Below are 22,578 nucleotides of genomic sequence, written 5' to 3'. Positions count from 1 at the left end.
GACGCATTCTTCAGAACCTTTAAAAGCTTTCAACATTCCTCATAATTAATTTGGTTTAGAAAGGAGGAATTTATTTCATTTAGTCCCAATTCTCTGTTTCTAAATTTTGAACACATATATGAGCATATCATAATATGTGGATGAATATAATAAAATTAACTTACTGAAAGTCATAGTACTAATTTTAACAATATCAGTTATCAGTAGTCTAACAACTTAAAACATGTTTTCCTCATTTTTATTTCAATACAGCATATATACTGGAAAGCCAAAAGATAATACAATTTGATGAATTTCCACAAACTAAAACTGTTCATGTAACCAGCTGAAGTGTTGAGATATTTTTCTTCCTTAAGATATATTTATATTATTTTTAATATTTATGTGCATGTGTCTATGTCTGCACAAGTGCATCCTCATGTGTCTGGGTGCACACAAAGATAGGAAGAGGGTGTCAGATTTTCTGGAGTGGAGTTGTGGGTAATTGCAAACCACCTTGGTGCTTAGAACCAAACTCCAGTCATATGGCAGAGTGTGACGTACTCTTAACCACTAAGCCATTTCTCCAGCCCCTGAGATTTTATCTTATTGTTGTCTTCAAAATGGACTCTTGAGAAATACCTGCATATATGTATTTGTTGTTATTAATGTTATGTAGGCATGAGATTTCTCTGCAACTAAATTATATATTCTACATGATCTGACAATAGAAGCATAATTAACATACTTTCCCACTATAGAATTCTGAATTTATATTCAAGTTGAATTTATTCAACAATAATGTACACCAATCATTGCTCTATATGTTTAAAAAAAAACTTTTGACATCACTTACTTTTCCCTCTAAGTATTCTTATTGGCATCATTAGCAAACTTTTTTCTTCTTTATCTACCCACCCACCTCCTTATTCCCGTGGCTTTAAACAACAACTGTAAACTAAAGATTTGTTTGTCAGGACCTCTGGTCCTCTTTCTATCTGGTTTGTACAAGCCACTGGGCTGAGCTCTCAAGTTACTTGAGATGTGGAAGGTTTTTCCTTTAGGAACTTCCAGGCAACAGTGGTGCTAGACCCAGAAAGTTAAAAAAAGCCATATTGTTTCTTATATACAGAATCTATATTAAAGGAGGACATATGGATTATTTGGGGAAAGAAAGGGAGCAGTGGAAGAGGGACTATAGAAAGAAATAAAAGTGAATATGACAAATTGCATTATATACATGTATGAAAATGTCATAGTTTTACACAACCAACATACACTGATTTTTAAACCTCAAGGAAATAGAATGAGGGCTGACTTTGACAAGAGCACATTCGATGTGGACCACCTACCCACTCACTGGGTGACAAGATAAGAAAAAGAGGCATCTCACCCACAGCACTGGTATTCGTTGCTAACTTTCTGAGTTATATAATAACATAGTGTATCATTTTATTTCAAAGACAAACAGCCTACATCAGAGGAAGGTGAACTGACTGGGTTCCTCACAGTCCTGGTATTGCTCTTAGGACTAGGGAAGGCAGAACTCTATCTGGCCCTTAGTAATACCACCTGGACTAGTTTTTAGAACTGTGTGTGTGTGTGTGTGTGTGTGTGTGTGTGTGTGTGTGTGTGTGTGTGTCTGTGTGTGTGTCTGTGTGTGTGTCTGTGTGTTAAATCCTCTGGCTCTCTTCCAAGAGTATGGGAGAAGTTTGTTTCCTGGCCTCCTAAACCAAGAGACCACATTGGTAATTCAGATCACAATAGGAACTTCTCTTTTCTTTACCTCTTTCCCAAGGCTGGCAATCATAGCATCCCAAATTAGAGTCTCCTAAAGCTGAAGTCACTAAAGAGTATGCTGGGGGAAAATCTACATTTGGTACAAAGAAGGACAAACTTTCATTTTGTTAAGACATCAGGATCATGAATGTGAGGAGCTGAGGTGGCCCTGAGTAAATGTGTAAGGAATGGATGAAGTCCCAAGTGAATATGTATTGTTGACATACATACAGCCATGTCAAAGACAGCAGTGTGCCTCAAACTCACAGGAACTGGCAATGCCTTCTTCTAGGTGCTGCTCAGAGGCAGTGGTAAGTTATTCCTCTAGTCTAAGTATGAGCATTTCCTAATGATCAAAAGTGTGTGCAAAACCTAGCAACTGTGGCTTCCTTCTCCAGGATGACTTCAGCTTGAGACTACTCCCTACAGAAACCTCTTACTGAGACTAGCTAACTCCTTCTTCTCCTGCTGTGTAAAATACACACTGAGTTTCCCAATTGTTGCATAGTAGATGCTGTTCCATCCAAGTGAGCACAGCCCAACCATCCCTAGATTTTTTGAATGTGTGTCTGTGTATCTGTTCTTCCTTCATTTCCTTGTTACCCGAGTTAGATTTCTAGAACAAAGCCATCCCTGATGTGGTACATTAACTATGTGAGTATAGTCTAACCTAATCATTTCTAATCAATGCACCATCTACATCCAGGTCATTTGACACCAAGCGGAAACAATGGACTCTGCAACTGTCATACACACACACACACACACACACACACACACACACGCACACGCGCGCGCCTGTGTGCCAAGCATTAAAAGTAGGGAATCAGGCTCAACAAAGGCAACTCTAGGCAAGACTTCCTACAGATAAAACAAAACAACCCCCCAGAAAACTGAGTAACTTTCTAGCACAAATAGTATAAGACCATATCTAAGACCTGCCTTAAACTTTAGCCATTCTCTGCCTTCACTGAATGATACATACATACATACATACATACATACATACATACATACATACATGAGATTGTATTCTGTACTCAGATGTCCTTTCTATAAGAATGTTAACATTGCTGTCCTTTCTAGCTATAGAAGTAAAAGAATTTTTTTCAAGAACAAATAAACTTCTGAGATTAACCTCAGTTGGCTGTATCACTTGTGCCTCATGTGAATTCTAACCACAGGGAACTCAAGGCAGCCTGTGCTGTGGAGAGACAGAAAAAGGAAAGAAAGAAACAAATGAGTGAGGAAGGGAAGAAAGTGAGAGAGAAGAGGAAAGATGCACAACACAGAGGCAGAGGTGAAAGATGGACTGGTTCTAAAAAAGAAAAGAAACTCACAAATTTAAGTCCAAAAGAATAATCAAAAATCTATTGAAAAGTTGGGCCACCTCCTGTAGCCAGGCAGGACTTCCAGAGAAATGGGGGACATCAGTCCACTCACAAAACCTTCAATCCAAAACTTGTTCTTCCTGCAAGATTACAAGATGTGCAGGGATAAGGATGGAGTGGAGACAGAGAGAATAGCCAGCCAATGAGTGCCCCAAACTAAGACACATCCCATGTGAGAGGGCTAACTCAAGACACTATTAATGGTCCTTTGCAATGCTTACGGTACAGGATCGGATCATGGTGTACCTATCTCCTGAGAGACTTCATTCAACATCAGATGAAGACAGATGCAGAGACCCACAGCCAAACATCAAGAGGAACTCAGGGAATCTAGTGAAAGAGTGGGGGATAGGACTGAGCAAGCTGGAAGTGTCAAGGACACCACAAGACCCACAGAATCAACTAACATGTGCCCATTGGAATGCTCAGAGACTGAATCACCAACCAGGGAGCTTGCTGGAGCTGGACCTAGGCTCTCTACACATTTGTAACAAATATGCAGCCTTGTTCTTCATGTGAGACCCCTTACAAGTAGAGCAGGAACTGTCTCTATCTCTGTTCACTGCCACTGGATAGCCTTCTCCTTACCTTCTCCATGGTACCCATGTTACTCTCCCCAAGGCATCTTAAAATGAGTTGTTTGCTGGCAAGCCTGACCTCTAATTCTGCCAGGTCTTGAAGCTCTGAGCCAAGATTTCTCCTCCCCTATCTTAGTTAACATCCATAGAATTTCCCTATGTCTATGTAAGGGAAACTGAGACTTAAAATGGTTTTTAAATCATCCACCACTCCTCCCAAAATCTTCTACTTATATACTACTTTGATAAGGTTGGGCTTCCAATCAACTTGGAATTCAATGAAATACAGGCTTCACTTGGTCTCACTCAGCAACTTATGTGTGGAACAAGTGTGTTTATCTGATGTGACTTGGCTTCAGCAGAGCCCACTCAAGCAACCAGAGTAACCCATGCTTTGACAAAGCTCTTTAATCTATGACCAAATAGCAATGAGAGAACAGCAGGAAGTAGAGTCATCTCTGCCTGCCTTATTAAATAGAATGATGTTTGTGAGCCAGATATCTGACCTTCCAGATCCTGATGCCAAGAAATTACTTCAGTCCAATGCCTTAAATGCCTGCAGTCCTAAAGTAGCAAGATGGTTTTAGTAGAAATGCTGCCTCCAGAGCCGGGCGTGGTGGCGCTCGCCTTTAATCCCAGCACTCGGGAGGCAGAGGCAGGAGGATTTCTGAGTTCGAGGCCAGCCTGGTCTACAAAGTGAGTTCCAGGACAGCCACGGCTATACAGAGAAACCCTGTCTCGAAAAACCAAAAAAAAAAAAAGAAAGAAAAAGAAAAAAAAAAAAGAAATGCTGCCTCCAACTGTCATACTACCTGGAAAAGATGACTGATAGCCAGTCAGGGTCTACCAATGATATATAGATGCTTCAAACCCTGTACTAGTTAAAAGAGAAGGCGACGAAGATGCAGAATTCATCAGAGCAGATGACAATTTCACTGGATACTTCAGCCCAGCCACAAATGCAGGGAAACATGGACATTGGCAGCAGCAACAGCAGCAGCATCACCTGGAGATCATTTCGAGTTGTGAACTCTTGGATTCTACCCCAAATCTTGCAATTCAGAATTTGCAAGGCATTCCTTCAGCAGAAACTGTAAGGAACTGGACCACTAGGAAAGCATCCTTAGCCAGATTAACTACACTAAATGAGTCAACATGACAAGAGATAGTTCATCTAATGGAAGTAGTCCAGATCTGTTTGAAGCTTGAGGCCAGAAGTCATACTTTCTAATTATATACACTGATGTCTCCATTTTATGCCTAAGATATTATGGTCTTAATTTCTATAACTTAGTAGCAAACTAGCCCCTGCACTCACAGCATGTCACAAGCTTGTTAACACCACATAGTCCTTAACTCTGCTGCTAACACCTCTTTTCTTTTCACCTAAGATATAGTCATTATCCAACTTCTAAATTATCACTATACTTAACAGCATGGCCACAAATCATAGAGCCACAAACTCTAGGAGATAATACCTTATGAGCCACTGTCCAGAGGTTGGGACAAACATAATTTGTTATTTATATACTGTGTATCTAGATTGCTGGGTTCTATCTAGAAGTTTACCTGTTCAGTTTAGACTTAAATATGAGCTTATCCCAAATCCAGAATCTCTTGCTCACCATGGATAGCTCTGACGATAACTCATCCATACACATTTGAAATGGCTCTAAAATATGTGCCATTTGCAGGAAACACTGTTGCCTAGAGTTAGATGGATAAGCAGCAGGGTTCCTCTGCTTTGGCTCCTTTGCTAGCACAATAAGCCAACTAGACTATTCCAGAGTTATGTTGTTGTTTTGTTTTGTGTGTGTGTTTTTATCTGTTGGTTGGTTTGATTTAGTTTGGTTTGGTTTGGTTTGGTTTGGTTTTGAAGCAAGACTTTCTAGGACAACCACATTTTCAGGTCCCTAGCTCAAGCAGACTGTGACCCAAGCATATGGAGATTAAGAGGAGAAAATAAAAGGATAACTGTATCATAAAAACATTGGCTGGACCCTGTGGATGGGAAGGAAGGTAGTCTAACTAAAGACAGTGCTTTGTCTCACAAATAAAAATAATGGCCTATGTGTCTGTAGCAAAGAGCTGGACTGCAGAGACAGGCAGTAAGCTCTAAGTATAGAGAGAAACTGTCTCAGAAATATACAGAAGAGTGACTGAGAAGGACACCCAGCATCGATCTGCAGCCTTTACAAGTCTCAGAAATATCCCCTCTCTCATAATTTAAGGACTTGGCAAGTGTGAGAAATCCGTTTATTCCACTGTTTTAAAGTACCCTGACACCAGGCAGTGGTGGCACATGCCTTTAATCCCAGCACTTGGGAGGCAGAGGCAGACAGATTTCTGAGTACTAGGCCAGCCTGGTCTATGGAGTGAGTTCCAGGACAGCCAGGGCTACCCAGAGAAACCCTGTCTTGAAAAGAGAAAAAAAGAAAAAAAAAGTACCCTGACAACACAGCAAGAAATCACTAGATCTTGAATGTAACTGATTATCTATTTTTTGCAAAAGAACAACAGAAGGCTAGATCATCAGAATTGTAAAGGGAAATGAGTTGTGTTGATGGAAAGTCCCAGAAAAAAAAAGGACAGGAGGTGTTTCTTGTCCATTGACTTATCTGTAGTTCACCAAACATATCAAAATCATAGATATACTTGGGAATAAATTTTTAATAATCATCATTCAAGGCCTACCATAAAATTGTGATTTCTAAAAATAGTCCACAAACCACAATGCACCATTTAATTGTAGCAAAGTAGTTTCTAATGCTTAGTGTACAAGTCAGCAGCATTAAATCCATCCACATTCTCTTGTACCAATCAGCAGTGTTCTTCCCCAGAAACCTTGTCACCTTACAGAGCAAACATCCCATGCCCATTAAAACATAATTCCCTGATTCCCCTCCTCTTTCCAGATACCATTCCACGTTCTGTCCTCTAGATCCTGTGAGTAGGTGGCTCACACAGTATTTGTTCTCTTGTCACTGGCTTGATGTGCCTAGCAGTAGGTCCTCAAGTTCCCTCCTTGTTGTCCACATGTTATAACATTTTTCTTTTTAGGACTGAAACACACACACTGTATTTATGGACTGCATTTGTCTATCAGTGAACAGTGGATTGCTTCTGTCTATTGTGAATGTTGCTATGCAGACAGACACACAATAATTTCTTTATGAATTATATATATATATATATATATATATATATACTAAAAATGGGATTGCATGGCCTGTTTTTAAATTTTTTTAATCCCTTTTTAAAAATCACCAATGGGAGGAAAGGCCCTTGGTCCTGTGAAAGTAGAGGGAAATGGCAGGGCCAGAGAGTGGGAGTGAGCAGGTTGGTGTGTGGGGGAGAAGGGATAGGGGTTTTTCAGAGGGGAACCAAGAAAGTGGATAACATTTGAAATGTAAATAAAGAAAATATCTAATAAAGAAAGTTAAAAAAATAAAAAAAATCACTATTGTTCTCACTGTAACTATACCATTTTCTAATTTCTCCATCAGCACGGGGCTCTAGAAACAGCCAATCCTTGCCCATATATGTTTATTTTCTCTTTTGCTGTGTTTTGTTCCTGTTAGCCATTCAATGGAATTCAGTTGTTAACTCACAGTTTAGTATGAGGTACTCTTAATCCCTCCTAGAGAAAAGTGCCTAAAAATAAGCTAGAAAAATGACTCTGAAACTTATCAGGGTAAATGCATCTGGGAATATGAAAATAAATGTGTGTATGTACAATGCTTGTTAAACTCAAGGGCATAAGTTAGACTTTTGAAAGCAACCTTCAATAAGAAAATGCGATACTGAGTTCCTTTATGTACCATGGTCAGTCCAGAACTTTGGAAGGGTCATCAATATTCTGTATTATCTGATACAGCATGTATAGTAGGAAGGTTTCTGTACCAGTTCCTGCTCTAGTGCCAATCAGCTGTGTAGCGTAAGATCTCTATGTAGTAAAGTATTTATTACTAGTACATATACCTCAAGGAATTTTCATCAGAATAAACCAAAGACTATGTCATGACAATGCTTTTAAGCTTGAACAAAACTGTATAAATGAAAGCTTTTAGCCTTTGTGAGTTTTGGTTTGGTTTGGTTTGGTTTGGTTTGGTTTGGTTGGTGGGGGGTTGTTTATTTATATACTTTATTCTTTGGCTTAGCCTACAAAGCTTCTGTGGGGGAAACTTAAAATGAGTTCCATTGACATATGGAGCTCTCAGGGGCTTGTGTGGGACTCGGGGAAATGTCCAGATTAGACTGCAGGGGACCACTATTTTGCCATTTCAATCCATCTGCTATGGAAGTGGAGAGGCCAACAAAGAAGAAAGAAAAAAAGAGGCACCCAATAAAGAGACCTCTGAAAACTGGTGGGAGGAGTACAGGATTCTATAGACCCAAAGCCAGCAAGGCAGAAAATATACTGGAAATGACCAAGAGGTTATTGATGCAAGCTTCTGTAAGCGGGAGTGAAGATTGCTTAGCTAGAATCTGTTAGAACACAAAGCTTAACTGAAGTATCAGTGGAATTGTACCAGATAAGCTGATTCCCTTCGCAGATATAACCTGAATCATTCACTTCATTCTGTACCAATCTAATCTCTAGCACTCAACATCAGTATTGATTTAAAAGTTAATTGGTCCCTTTCAAAACTACTGGTTCATATTGTTCTGCTATGGCTGTTAGTAAGTATACTTTGAGTATTGTTTGCTTTCATTCTTGTTCAGGTACTAGAAATCCATCTTAGTTATACTTTATGTCAGTAGTTGCAGGGATGAAGGCATGGTTCCACTTGTTGCATTCAGCATCATGGACATTCCTTTAGTTTTTTAGAGACCACTACTCAGGTATAGTCAGATCCTTGGCACACAGATCCTTCCACACAGAGAACTTCAGGATGAACCAGTATGAAGCTGAGTCAGGCTTTATTAAAATAGAAAAATGCCCAGGGAAAGAACAAAACAGCAGAAAACATGTGTTTGAGGCTCTCAGAGAAGAGTCACAATTAGCTAAAAGACTACATATTAAATGTAGACTTTATTCCATCTGCACCTGGAGCTGACCCTGTGCCACAGCTCTCTGAACCCAAATCCCGAAGGGAGAGAGCCAAGTCTGCTCAAATACCTGGCCCAAGAGGGACCCGCCCAGAGCTCTCAAGACACAGGAACCAAGGAGAAGCCTGGGACAGGATCCTTCCCATTTCCATCTGCGCCCAGAGCTGATCCTGTGCCATAGCTCTCCATACCTAAATCCCACTGGGAGAGAGCTGGTCTCTCAAAAGTGCTGGCATGCCTGAGAACACAGGTGAGACCACTAATTCTGCTCAAATCCCTGGCCCCAGAGGGACCCTCCCAGAGCCATCAGGACACAGGAACCAAGGAACAACTGGGGACGGGATCTTCCCGGTTTCTGTCTATGCCCTGGAGCTGACACTGTGATACAGCTCTCCATATCCAAATTCCTCCTGGAGAGAACTGATCTCCCAGGAGTACTGACACACAGGCTTACAGTACAAACAAGCCACAGTCAAAAACAGCAAGACCAGCTAACACCAAAGGGAACCAGATGGTAAGAAGCAAGGGCAAGAACATAAGCAACAAAAAACAATGCTACTTGGCATCATCAGAACCAGTTCTTCCACCACAGCAAGTCCTGGATACCCCAGCACACCAGAAAATCAAGACTCTGATTTAAAATCACATCTCATGATGATGATAGAGGACTTTAAGAAGGACATAAATAACTTCCTTAAAGAACTACAAGAAAACACAGGTAAACAGCCAGAGCCCTTAAAGAGGAAACACAAAAATCCCTTAATGAATTACAGGGAAACACAACCAAATAGGTGAAGGAATTGAACAAAACCTTCCAGGATCTAAAAGTGGAAATAGAAACAATAAAGAAATCACAAAGGGAGACAACCCTGGAGTTAGAAAACCCAGGAAGTCTTAGATGCAACCATCACCAACAGAATACAAGAGATAGAAGAGAGAATCTCAGGTGCAGATGAAACCATAGAAAACAATGAAACAACAATCAAAGAAAATGCAAAAATCCAAAAGGCTCCTAATCCAAAACATCCAGGAAATCCAGGACACAATAAGAAGACCAAACCTAAGAATAATAGGTATAGCAGAGAGTGAAGATTTCCAATTTAAAAGGCCAGTAAATATCTTCAACAAAATTATAGAAAGCTTCCCTAACCTAAGGAAAGAGATGCTCATAAACATACAAGAAGCCTTCTGACCAAATCGTTTGGACCAGAAAAGAAATTCCTCCAGTCACATAATAAAACACCAAATACACAAAACAAAGAAAGGATACTAAAAGCAGTAAGGGAAAAAGGTCAAGTAACATATAAAGGCAGACCTATCAGAATTACACCAGACTTCTCACCAGAGACTATGAAAACTAGAAGATCCTAGGCAGATGTCATACAGACCCTAAAAGAACACAAATGCCAGCCCAGGCTACTATACCCAGCAAAACTCACAATTACCATAGATGGAGAAACCAAGATATTCTATGACAAAACCAAATTTACACAATATCTTTCCACAAATCCAAACCTACAAAGGATATTGGATGGAAAACTCCAACACAAGGAGGGAAACTACACCCTAGAAAAAGAAAGAAAGTAATCTTCTTTCAACAAACCCGAAAAGAGATAGCCACACGGGCATAATTCCACCTATAACAACAAAAATAACAAGAAGCAACAATCACTATTCCTTAATATCTCTTAACATGAGTAGACTCAATTCTGCAATAAAAAGACATAGACTAACAGATTGGGTACATAAACAGGACCCAGCATTTTGTTGCATACAGGGAACACACCTCAGTAACAAAGACTGTCAATACCTCAGAGTAAAATGCTGGAAAACAGTTTTCCATGCAAATGGTTCCAAGAAAAAAGCTGGAGTAGTCATTCTAATATCAAATAAAATCAACTTTTAACCAAAGTTATCAAAAAAGATAAGGAAGTATACTTCATCAAAGGAAAAAAACTATCAAAATGAACTCTCAATTCTGAATATCTACACTCCAAATGCAAGAGCACCTACATCCATAAAAGAAACTTTTCTAAAGTTCTAAGCACATATTGCACCTCACACAATAATAGTGGGAGACTTCAACACCTCACACTTATCAATGGACAGATCATGGAAACAGAAAATTAACAGAGACACAGTGGAAATAAATTTGCAGGCAAATGGATGGATCTAGAAAATATCATCCTGAGTGAGGTAACTCAGTCACAAAAGAACATACATGGTATGTAATTACTGATAAGTGGATATTAAGCAAAGAGTATGGAATACCTATGATACAACTCATGGACTACATGAAGCTCAACAGGAAGGAAGACCAAAGAGTGGATGCTTCAGTCCTACTTAGAAGGGGGAACAAAATAATCAAGGGAAGTAGAAGATGTGAGGGGCTTGAGAGGAAGCGAAGAGAGGGAAGGGAAAAGGAGGGAAAGTATCAGGTATGGGAGGAGATGTACAGAAAATTGAACAGAAGTGTGTAGAAGTGGGGGCTGGGGAACTGGGGGTAGCAACCAGAAAGTCCCAGGTGCCAGGAAAGCAAGGTTCTCCCAGGATCCTACAGGGATACCATTAGCTGAAATACCCCACAAAGGGGAGGGAGAACCTGTACAGAACATATCCAGAGGTTAGGCATGGCACCTCAGTTGAGGGATGGGGTCACCCACCCATCTCCAAAATTTTAACTCAGAATTGCTCCTGTTTAAAGGAGATACAGGGACAAAGAATGGAGCAGAGACTGAATTAAAGGCCATTCAGAGACTGCCCCACCTTAGGATTCATCCCACATGCAGACACCAAATCCAGACACTATTGGGGATGCCAAGAAGTGCTTGCTGACAGGAGCTGACAGGAGTCTTCTGAGAGGCTCTGCCAGATCCCAACCAATACAGATGCCAACCATCAAACTGAGCACAGGCACCCCAATAGAGGAGTTAGGAGAAAGACTGAAGGAGCTGAAGGAGCTTTATCTGGCATCAATGGGAGGGGAGTGAAGGCTTGATGCCCTAGTGGAGAGAAAGGCTAGGGTGGTGAGGCTGGAGTGGGTGAGTGAGTGGGGAAACATCCTCATATAAGCAGGGTAAGGAGGGATGGGATAGGGAGAGTGCAGAGAGGAAACCCTGGAAAGGGGATAACATTTGAAATGTAAATAAAATATCCAATTCAAAAAATAAAGGTAAAATGTAGATGTTAAGACATTAATGTAGAAAGGCTTTTAGGGAAAGAATAATACATACAAAGGTTTAGGTGTGGTTTCTCAGGGGAGATTTGAAATTGTCTTAGCAGTAGATATACACCACTTTGGTAGCTCTCAAGTTATAGCCCAAAGGGTGGCTGAGAAACGTTTCTGTTCCTTTTATCTCTCTTTTTAATGAGTGAGATTATAAGATATCTCCAGCAGTGACTTTGATAAAATTATAATCTAGTAAAATAAAACCAAAGACACTAGGATTACACAAGAATTTTAGGACATGTCTTTTATTATACATTGGGCTTTTGGCACGCATCCTAGACTGTTGTAGGTCTGTATCTGGGAAAGGAGACTGCCTTAAGCAAATGACTATTATTAATTGTGTTGGAGTTCTTGATTCTGGACTGAAAAAGGTTTCAAGCAGACTCTGAGAAGGGGGCTTCTTTATGATACTCCCATAATTTCCTCCTTTCTATCCTACCTTATTCTGGACTCTCCTCTAAACATGTTTCTTCTATTTACATAAACAGTCCTTCGTTTGTAAGTGTCCCATCTGACCTTGTTGTTACAACCCAACCAATGCTTCATAGCCTCATGCCCTCTGATGCTACTAATGAGAAAAGTCATACACAAATATATTGAGGTAGATGATGATCAGCTGCTGGGAGAGGAAATAAGTTTCATGGAACTGGAAGGGTGTACACCAATACACAATGATTATGAACTCCAATCCTTGAATTCAAATTCCAGCTGTGTACTTATTAGCCATGCCCTTGCTCTCAGCTGTCTCCTTTATTTTAACCCAGCCTCAATGCATTACAATACTAAGCACAATGCCAAGTATTAATTTTTGACTTGTTGAATAGACTAGTATAAATGAATAAGCTTAGGCCTAGAGCAAATAAGCGATACATATCTAGCTGTTATCTAATGAAGAGTCAACCTCTATGTTATGGCAATTTCATGTCAATTAGAGGCATGATGTCCTGTCACAATGAGGGAATTCTAGTATTTAACCAATAATTCCCAAAACCAGACATAGTTCTACATCATTCCCTTGAGACTAGTGCACATGAGATAACAGACATATAATATGATTCTTGAAAGACTTCATAAAGGGTAACTATGATGTTGTTTGCAATTGGTCTGTTCAACTAGGCTACCATTTCTCCTTCCCTCCATCCTTAATTGTTACAAAGCTATTTTTCTCTACCTGGCCATGAGCACATTCAGCATTGGAGATACTTTAGAATGCAAGAGCCTAGCCTGCAACTTATGGAAAGACTAATACTACAAGTTTTTCTCTTCTGCAGACTCTTATTTTAAAGGTGTGTGTGTGTGTGTGTGTGTGTGTGTGTGTGTGTGTGTGTTGAATAGAGGGAAAGAAAGAGGACTCTAGAGAGGGAATCATGAGAGGAGAAGAAGAACTCTTAAGGGAGGTGGAGCAGGTAATAGAGAAAGTAATGGAACACATGTAATAGGAAAACAGAAAGTGAAACTAAGTAGAGGAAGAAAATTAAGCAGGTGGGGGTGTCAGGGGAAGATCATGGGAGAACATAATGAAGAGAGGGAATGGTTGAAAACAAAGAATAATTACACATATAGCTGAATGTGATATAGTGAGACCCATACTTTGTATACTAACTAGGAAAATCAAGGCTATGATTTTGATAAATTAAAGAAGGGGAGTGTGGGAACACCTAGCCCCCAGTTGTTGGCAATCATCATCCATTACAGAACACTTAGTAAAGAACAAAGTATTACTGAAAACTATAGGTGGATAATCTTATTTTTTTCTTGACATAGTAAATCAGAAACAACTAATGTTCCTGGACCTCTCACAGCTATGTCCCTGTTTCATGGCTTTGTGGAACAATGGTAGCTTTGAAATTTAGACCTAGAACATTTCATCTTTCCAAGAGCAACTGTGTGTGGGTACTGGTTAGGGATTGGGGACAGCTACAAAAACATACCTAGAGAACAGCGTAAACAAGTCATGTGGAAAGGAAACCAAGGAAGCAAAGTGGCTCATCTATTAAATATGTGCTCTTTTACCCAAGCCTTGTGTCCTTCAAAGATTTTGGATTATTAGAGGGTGCCGGGTATATCCCAAAGGAGAATGTTAACAAGCATTTTCAAGCTGGGTACTTCTAAACTACTTCAGAGGTGACTTTGGAAAATTCGTACACTATTTTGCAAAACTGATACAGTAAAAAAATAACTTCTAAATATGTTAAGACAAACATCATTGGCATCCTTGTTTAGGAAAGCCTCACCTTTTAGTAAAAGACAGGGAATGCAGATACTCATTACTATTATGGGAATAAATGGCAAATGAGTGTTCAGCCCCAAACAATATACTTTTACCATCCCCTCTAAGGCTCAGAGAACACTGAGGAAGTGGGAATAGAAGGACTAGAAAAGCCAGAAGATATGAAGGGTTATAAAATACCATCTATGGAGCAAGAAAGAGCCATCGGAATCATCAGCTCGCAACAGCTATTGACGCATGCACTATGTCTGCAAATGAAGTGAGCCTGTGAACTGTCATGTATGGATGGAGGAGGGATCTGGAGCCCTGTCACTCACTTCTGAACTGTTTCCTACCCTCAGGTTCAGGGAATGGGGAGATCATCCATCTCCTTCAGTTGTGTACTCACCGATGACCTCATCAGGCTCCACTGAACACTTCCAATTCAATGGTTACACAGATAGCCCCCAGGGAAACTTAATGGGCCCCAAAACAAAACCCATAGTTGTGAGCCAAGAAAGAGAGTGGTAGGAATATGGAAGAAGAGGAAATTATAAAGATGATGAGAATGTGGAAGAGAGAATAATCAGAATACAATATATGAATGCATGAAATTGTCAAACAACACAAATAATAAAAACATATTTTTATGAAATTGTAATTGTCAAGCCAACTAATAATCTTTGGAGGTTTTTTTCTTGCTTTCTAAATTTATATTTATCCATGTATTTATTCATTTACATTTTGGAGTTTTGGAACAAGGTCTTACTATAAAGCCCAGGCTAGCTTACTGTATAGCCCAGGCTGGCCTTGAACTCATAATGAAGCCCTTGCCTTAGCCTCCCACTTGGCTATGAATCTTGAACTTTGTATTCCAAGAATAACCATTGCAAATTAGAATGCTTGGGAGTATGGTATACCAGAGAGCTTTCAGAGACTGCATTAGCATACCATACATACCCATCAATCACAGCAGTGAGTTCCTTGGCATCAGGAACTACACATACTGGATCTTTGTAGAGGGGACTCAGACACAGCTAAATCATTTCAGAGCAAAATTGTCTTCACCTTGCTTCTCTGTATGGGCCAGATCATTGTAAACCCAGATTAACGTAAATCTGGTGGGCCGGGGACTGTCAATCATCACCATGGGAGTTTTTGTTTGTTGTGTTTTATTTTAATGAAACAATACGATATTCAAAGTATATTAGGGACTATCTTTGCTACACAGGAAAGGCTTTTACATTTCCAGGGTATCTCAGATTAGATCTTAGGGATTCCCAAGCATAGAGAACCTCTTATATAGCATCATTTTCTGAAGGAGTATACAGATATGAACAATGCTGTCACCTCTTGCAGAGGGGCTGCTGGTATTTTCTGTGGCTCCATAAGCCAGTGAGACTCTGTCTTCCTCTCTGTAATTTTTGAAGTTGTCAGTGTGAGGAGTCTTCAGCTAAAGATTCAGAACACCAAGCTCTTCTCTCCGGTGCTTGCCACATCACTTTTGCCTGCAGAATGAGGCTCCATCAATGACGTACTTAAAAAAAAAAAAAAAAAAGGAAAATCCCCCGCCCCCATTCTTTCACAAACTTTCTGCCTGAATGATTTCTAGTTGGAGGGCCCTATACATATTTTCTTTCTCCTTCTTATAGGGTAGTTTGTCTGTTTCTGCCAACTCTGCATGCTGCCTTTTTTTCCCCAAGTCATATCATAACTGAAAAATATTACATTCTTAAGCCTATTCCTGCGAGCTTTATTATAATGAAAATAAGAGCTGCAATGGCAGCCTAGTAAGGACCACGCATATTTTTTTTCTGTCGTACAGAAATTTAAATATTGAATAATTAAGTAAGCAAATTGCAGCAGCAATATTTCAGGAATCTGGTTTTAATAAAAATCCGAACACCATCATCATCGCAAAGATTAAGATTTCAAAATAATCCTTTGGATCTTGGTATCTTTTAGAAAAAGGAAATTCTGCTCCTCTCCTATGTACATCCACCCAACCCCCTCCTCCCTCAGCTCCCGGTCTGTCTTCGCCTACAATTAAAAGCTTTATTATCTAAGCTTGCCTTTAAAACCAGCAAGTGTGTGTGTGTGTGTGTGTGTGTGTGTGTGTGTGTGTGTGTGTGTGTTATCGAGACCGGGGCGGGGGCGTTTACGCGTTGCTCTTCAGATCCAGTTTTAAGTGTGTGTGTGTGTGTGTGTGTGTGTGTGTGTGTGTGTGTGTGTGTGTGTTTCTAAGAGAAAAGGATTTTCCATCGCCCAAGAGGCCATCAAGTTTTAAGATTGGGAGGCACGACTTCTAATCGCATCCTCCGCGGAAAAGTACAAACAGTTCCTGAGACGAGGTCCCCCACCTCCCACGCGCTCCCCAGCTCTCCCTCCCTGCCTAGAACCCGGACAACCTCCCCAACACCTGTGAATCATCTAGAGGCTGCACCACCGAACTATTTGCATATCGCCGCTCGCCCTACCCAGCTCCTGACTGCTCCTGACGCACGACAAGCAAAGCCAGGATTATATTGTGAGGTTATTACTTCTAATCTTTCATCTGAACCAGCAGAAGTAGACATTCTTGCTCATACCAGACCCAGAGGTTCAGAGGGTCTGCCATTGCAAGTGCTTGTGTAATGAGTGACCCTCCAGATTTCAGTACTGTCCTAGCTACCTTCCCTCCACCCGACCCCCCCACCCCGGATGTCTGGACACGTTCTAAGAAACCCGAATACCACTCTAGGCCCAGACTGCAAATTCAACCGGCCACAGCGTCATCTATAAGCCCCGGGCAAACAACTCGCAACTCAAAGCCCTAGCCCTGCAAACCCAAGCTAATAGGGCTAACTAGCTTCCCTCTCCCTTTTCCCAACTCAAGTGTTATCTCGGTGATAATTGCTCTGACGTACTTTAAAAGAAAGTGTGAGCCTTTCCCCAACTGGCCATGATTAAATGAGAACTCTAAACCTGCAATGCTGCTTTAATACAATAATTTTCATAAAAATAGCAACCTGAGTAACCTGATCACGAAAGGAGCTGGTGAGAGTGAGAGCGGAGGGGAATGCCTCTTCGGACCCTCTTCTCTGGAGAAAATAAATCACAACAGAAATCTATGCCAATCCCTCACATCATCACCCTTCTATTCCTTTACCTTCCTCTCGTGTCTGTGACTCAACCAAAGACAAATCAGCAGGGGAACGTTTTACATATAAATATGTATATATTTACATTATTATAATTGTATATACATTCCAAACACACGTATATACATACATATATTCACATATGCATGCACACGTAAGCAAACGCATAGGCCATCAGGAAAACAGTCGCAAGAAATAATGTATTTCCCAAGACGGTGCTAAAATGGAGTCAAAAGAATCGCTCCGTTTGGGTGTTTATAAAAGATTGAAATAAAAAGGGTTGCTGCAAAGCGCTCGGGGAGCTGAGTCAAGCGCTCTGCACCTCCCGGCTCCTCCCCTACCGCCCCCAGCCACCTTCCTCCCTCCGCCCTCCCCCATCACACTTCCTCCCCGCCCCTCGAGGAGCCGGCTATTAAAAGCTGCTGACGTCAAAGGAACGGCCATCTTTGATGAGGGCAGAGCTCACGTTGCATTGAAGAAGAAACCTCGGGGAGGTCTGGAGCTGTCTTTCCTTCCCTCCCTAACCGGCGGCTCCTCCACTCTTGCTACCTGCAGGGATCAGCGGACAGCATCCTCTGGAGAAGACAAGGTAAAGAGCCCCCTCCCCCGATCCAGGTCCTAGCCCTGTATGGCTGCATACACAGAAGGGACTGCAGCTGGCAGCCCAAGTGAGCCTGGGTAAATACAAGTATTGGTGCACTTAGGGTGCGGTATTCCCTGTGTGCACATCTACCTAGACTCTCGCCTGGGGCTACATAAAAGTATTTTCGAGGTGAGCTGTTTGGAGAAGGAGTGAATGGGGACACTGCAGATGGAGTGGTGGGAAGAAATAGCGAGGATGTGTACAGAATAATAACTTACTCTTTTGAAGCAGCCGTGGGACCCTCTTCCATCTTGCGATGCAGTTTTGAGATATGTTTAGGTTATTAGGATTGTGGGGGTTTTTTCTACCTGTAGACTAAAATTTAAAAGCAAAACACGATCTTGTCGTTCGTTCCAACCCTGTGATTATGACTGTAGTGTTTAGGGCACTGCTACCCAAGGGAGATGAGAAGGCAGGGTGTGGGCGCTGGGGAGGCGAAAGGAGAAGGGGGGCAGTTCCCTCCCTGGGCAAGCTGAGCTGCGGCAGCGGCAGCAGCCTCCATGCCCCACAGACTTGATTTATGCCGCCTGCCCCAAGTCAGCTACAGGCGAGCATGTGCTGCAAAGTGGGAGAGCTCTGGAGGTTTGGTGCGGTGGGCTAGACTAGTGGGGGTGCGATGGCGGGAGCTCAGCACCCTGGACAGGAGTGCTCGGCGCCCGCGTCGGCGCCCTGACCTTTCAGCACCAGGGACAGCGATCCGGCTGCAGCGCCGCATTACCTGCTGCAGAGATGCCTGGCTGGGGCTAGAGGCCAAATATTCTCTCTGAGATCCAGGTCTTATAGAAAGTCTTAATAGAGCTGGCATAGTAGATTAAAAGAAAGAAGAATAAATCCTGTCAGCAGGGATTTATTTACAGACAATTGCCTGCTCTCTTCCTCACTTCCCACGTAGCTTCAAGAAATAGCAGACTACTTGTAGAAGCCTTCTGTATTTCTTCCTGTGCCTTGGTTTAGACAAAAACAAAACAACAAAACAAAACAAAAAAAACCATACTTTTAAAAGCGGTCACTTATCCTCCATTACGACATAAATACTGTAATTTTTTGTATTTAACACAGGGTAGATATATCTGTTGATATTAGGGGGGCTCCAGTGGGCTTATAAGATAATGCTAGTACTATCTATTTATAGGACAGTTCCCTCCCTATGTTTTTTTTTTTAAATATGGGTTATCTGAACTAGTTTTTGGAATAAATCCCTTTATCACTTTTCCTTTATCCTTAAAACTAGGTAGAAACAAGCATACACAGCCAAAAGAGAAATTTCAATATCTTTGGCTGTGGTTTTGGAGTTAGAGCATTTCATATTAACATTGGATATGGCAGATTGATTGCTGTAGATTTTGACATTAAGAATGGTCATCCTTGGAAGAAGTTAAACATGTCCTTCAGGGTTATGAATCGGCTGAAGTAGGAATCTGACCCCCAAGATTCACTGCAATTTCTATTATGGCACTGCAGGATTTTGCTGAGGTCATGATAACTATTTTCTTCTCTGAGGCTTAGAGATTCCGCATGAACAAAAATTGTCATGATGATAAATATCTGTTTGATTTAGAGTCTCATAATTGTCATGAATGTATCAAGACTAAAATGATATGCTTTCCACTGTTGTTAAATGAGAATAACAGCTTCATATATAAGGATGTATATAATGCATTAAAGACATGCTAGCATGAACCCTTTTAAAGACCTCCTCCCAAAGGTCTTGAATTGTGTTCATTTAGTTATAACTCCAATCATCTGTCTCCCAAAGATACTAAAATTCCCTGTCTATTAAAAAGAGTTATTTTATCCCCAGCTATTTATTTGTGGGTTCTTTTTTCTTTTTATAAAAATCATGTGTTTCCATGTATGTATATGCTGGTATATTATTGTGTGTAGATGGAAATTGATCTCAGTGGAAATTTATTCCAGATTATGTAGCTGCATGGGAGTTTATAACTCTGAAATCTTCAGATATAATAAACAACTACGTTTCATTGATGGGAGGTGGAGGAGGGAGTATGGGGAGGAGTCTTATTTAAATGCTTTGCTGTTATAGTGCAAATCCAGACAGTTCTGCGCAGTTGCGGCAAATGCAAAGCCTAATGCTGCCTGAATTATGAGCTTGAACGTTAGTAATTACTGCTAGGTTTGCTGGATAGTGGAAGATGAAGGAAAGGGGCATAGCATTGCAGTAAAGCTGGCTAAGGGTACCGAGGTGGGAAAAAGAGGCAATATGAGTATTTATATAGCTGAATATATAGGAAAGTTAGCTGAGAAAATAAAAGGAAATATACCTGTGACATAGATTCAACATTTTTGTCATGGAAAATCTTCAGCAGGAAAAATAAAAAGATGTTTTTTCTTCATTTTAAGTTTGAATTTTGAAAATCCAGGACAATGTGATGAAGGAGGTGGGAGCAGAGAGGCATATGGAGAATCCAGGAAACATTCCTGCAGATGGAGGGATGGAACCTGCTTGTTTGTTTATTGTTGTTTTCCACATTTAGCATTCTCAGCACAAAATAATGTACAATTTCTACAATCTTTTCATGGTACAATATCCCTAGAATTGATAATTTAACCTTTACTTTATAAAGCATTCACAGCTCTAAGGCAAGCTGTCCCTTAATTTGTTAGATGATATTTCTAAACTCTAAAGTTAACCCTGTAGTAAAGGTTATCAGCTGAACAATTGATTTCTCCTCCAATGACGCCTAGCAACTGCATAGCAGCTGGCCTTCAGGAGAACTGTTGGCTTTGACCATTGTAGAAATAAAAACAATGTAATAAAGAGATTGAAGGAGGAAACAAAAGAAAATCCTGACTTTTAAATGATGCACTATCAATAAGCAATGCTTCTTACATTATGAGATTGCCTTACAGTGCTAGAAAAGCAGGAAAAATGATGGGTTTGGCCTCAGCACTGGATACATTCTGCAATGTCATCCCTTGCCAGCAGGCACCAACCTAATAGGAAGATATTGATCAGTCAGAAAGCACCAGATACATAAATCAACCCCACAGGGGATATAACATTTCATGGTTATATGGTTTTTGACCTCAGTAAGTTTAGAATCTAGTAATCTTAATAGAAATAATAAGTAATAAAACTTATCACACAAATCCAAAGTTAAAAAGCAATAAAACAACAGGAAAAATTATGAGAGTGTAAGTAATTCATTTGTAAGTAAATGTGAGCAGTGGTAAGGATAGGGTTTCAGACAGGGCAAAATCAAAGTAGGCACAGGTCTTGAGCTAGCCTGGAAAGGTTGAAAAGAAATTAGAACGGCCTGCTAAGTAAACAACTTCAAGTTATGTAAGCCAGGCTATCTTTCTTCACTGAATCCTGCAAATGTCTAGCCACTTGGAGACAGTTGAAAGCTTGTATAGAGTTTTCTAGAATGGAATTAGAGCCCCCTATGGAATGTTTTGAATGACAATCTTAGAATTAGATATTTTACTCTAAAATTGATTTCTGAGTAGAAAGTAATATAACTAGCAAAGCAACGAGGTTCTGGCTAACACCCAAAAATTAACAGAGTAGGTTTAATCCCCAGTATTAGAGGGAAACACATCACTATCATCAAGGGTGATTCATTAAAAAAAAAAAGTCCTGTAATTAAACATCACTTACCATCTCTCTCCAAGATATTCGCACCTACATGGACATATAGTCCTTCCCCATAAGTGACCTGCAGTTTCGGTGTTCCATATTTAACTAGAACAAACTATCTGAGATGAATACATGCTAGGGGAATTAAAAGGCAGGTCAGAAACCAGATGATCAGAGATCCTAGAATGTACATTTGAATAATAAACATAGTGTAGAACTGTCTCTCCCTCTCTCTGAATATTCCACATTGGCAAATGCACTGAATTGGGGCAGGAAGGGGTCGGTTTTTCACAATGTGTTACATACTGCATGACAAATTGAACCAGTGCCTAAAAATGGAGGGTGGTGGTAACATTTTATAAAGCTGGGGTAAGCAGAGGTAAATAACAGAACACATTTCTTTTCCAACTAAGCAGGCTGATTCTTCTTGGTTCCCTATATCCTAGAGCTGGATTGAAGTCTAAACTATACACATTTCTGTTTTTTAACCTTGTAGTTGCCACTCCCATAATAAAATGTCAAAATTCTAAATACTGATAGAAATACTAAACCAAAATAGCCAACAGCATCATCACTGCAGAGGAAGGAATGGAGGTTACAAGCATAGATTTGATTACTTGCCTTCTGTCAGAAACACAACGTGATTTCCCTCTTTTGCTATTTACCAAAACACTGGCAGGAGAAATGTGATGTGGTAATGTGTGACCTCCCAGCTCATGGGAAATTGGGAGAAGGGAATGTCATTGAAACTTTAGGAGGAGTTTATCAAGCTGGGTCCAGAGGACTTTTCTCAGGTAAGAGAAAAGGAAGATATGAATCACAGTGTCAAGAAAGCAAGACACGGTGAGTGGGGAAACTGTTTCAATGAAATTAGTCCTATAAAAGGAAAGAGACTTCAGAATTGCTATCATTGCTGTAACAATAACTGTGGTTTTTTTTTTTAACATTATTATCTTCACCAAGATCGCTAGCTATAC

General features: G+C 40.5%; 1 protein-coding gene and 1 long non-coding RNA gene across 3 annotated transcripts in view; one reads left to right on the top strand and one right to left on the bottom strand.

Moving 5' to 3' along the window:
* Positions 1–18,358, bottom strand: part of LOC147005804 (uncharacterized) — a 107,803-nt gene extending 89,445 nt beyond the window's left edge. The window contains exons 1-2 of the long non-coding RNA XR_015046139.1: positions 18,219–18,358; positions 15,568–15,725 (exon numbers count right to left, since the gene is read on the bottom strand). This is a non-coding gene — a long non-coding RNA (uncharacterized LOC147005804). The remainder of the gene's footprint in view (positions 1–15,567; positions 15,726–18,218) is intronic.
* The window catches only part of Snap25 (synaptosome associated protein 25), a 71,155-nt gene continuing 66,367 nt past the window's right edge, over positions 17,791–22,578 (top strand). Inside the window, exon 1 of one of the 2 annotated variants that reach the window (XM_021155437.3) lies at positions 17,791–17,946. The gene's annotated coding sequence lies outside the window, so the exon portion shown is untranslated. The remainder of the gene's footprint in view (positions 17,947–22,578) is intronic. The other variant, XM_021155436.3, reaches the window with a different exon arrangement.

Source organism: Mus caroli, unplaced genomic scaffold, assembly GCF_978045245.1.
Source record: "Mus caroli unplaced genomic scaffold, Mus_caroli_1 scaffold_2, whole genome shotgun sequence".
Classification (NCBI taxonomy): Eukaryota; Metazoa; Chordata; class Mammalia; order Rodentia; family Muridae; genus Mus; species Mus caroli.
Note: the sequence above shows the minus strand (reverse complement) of the source record. Positions and strands in the feature narration are given on the sequence as shown.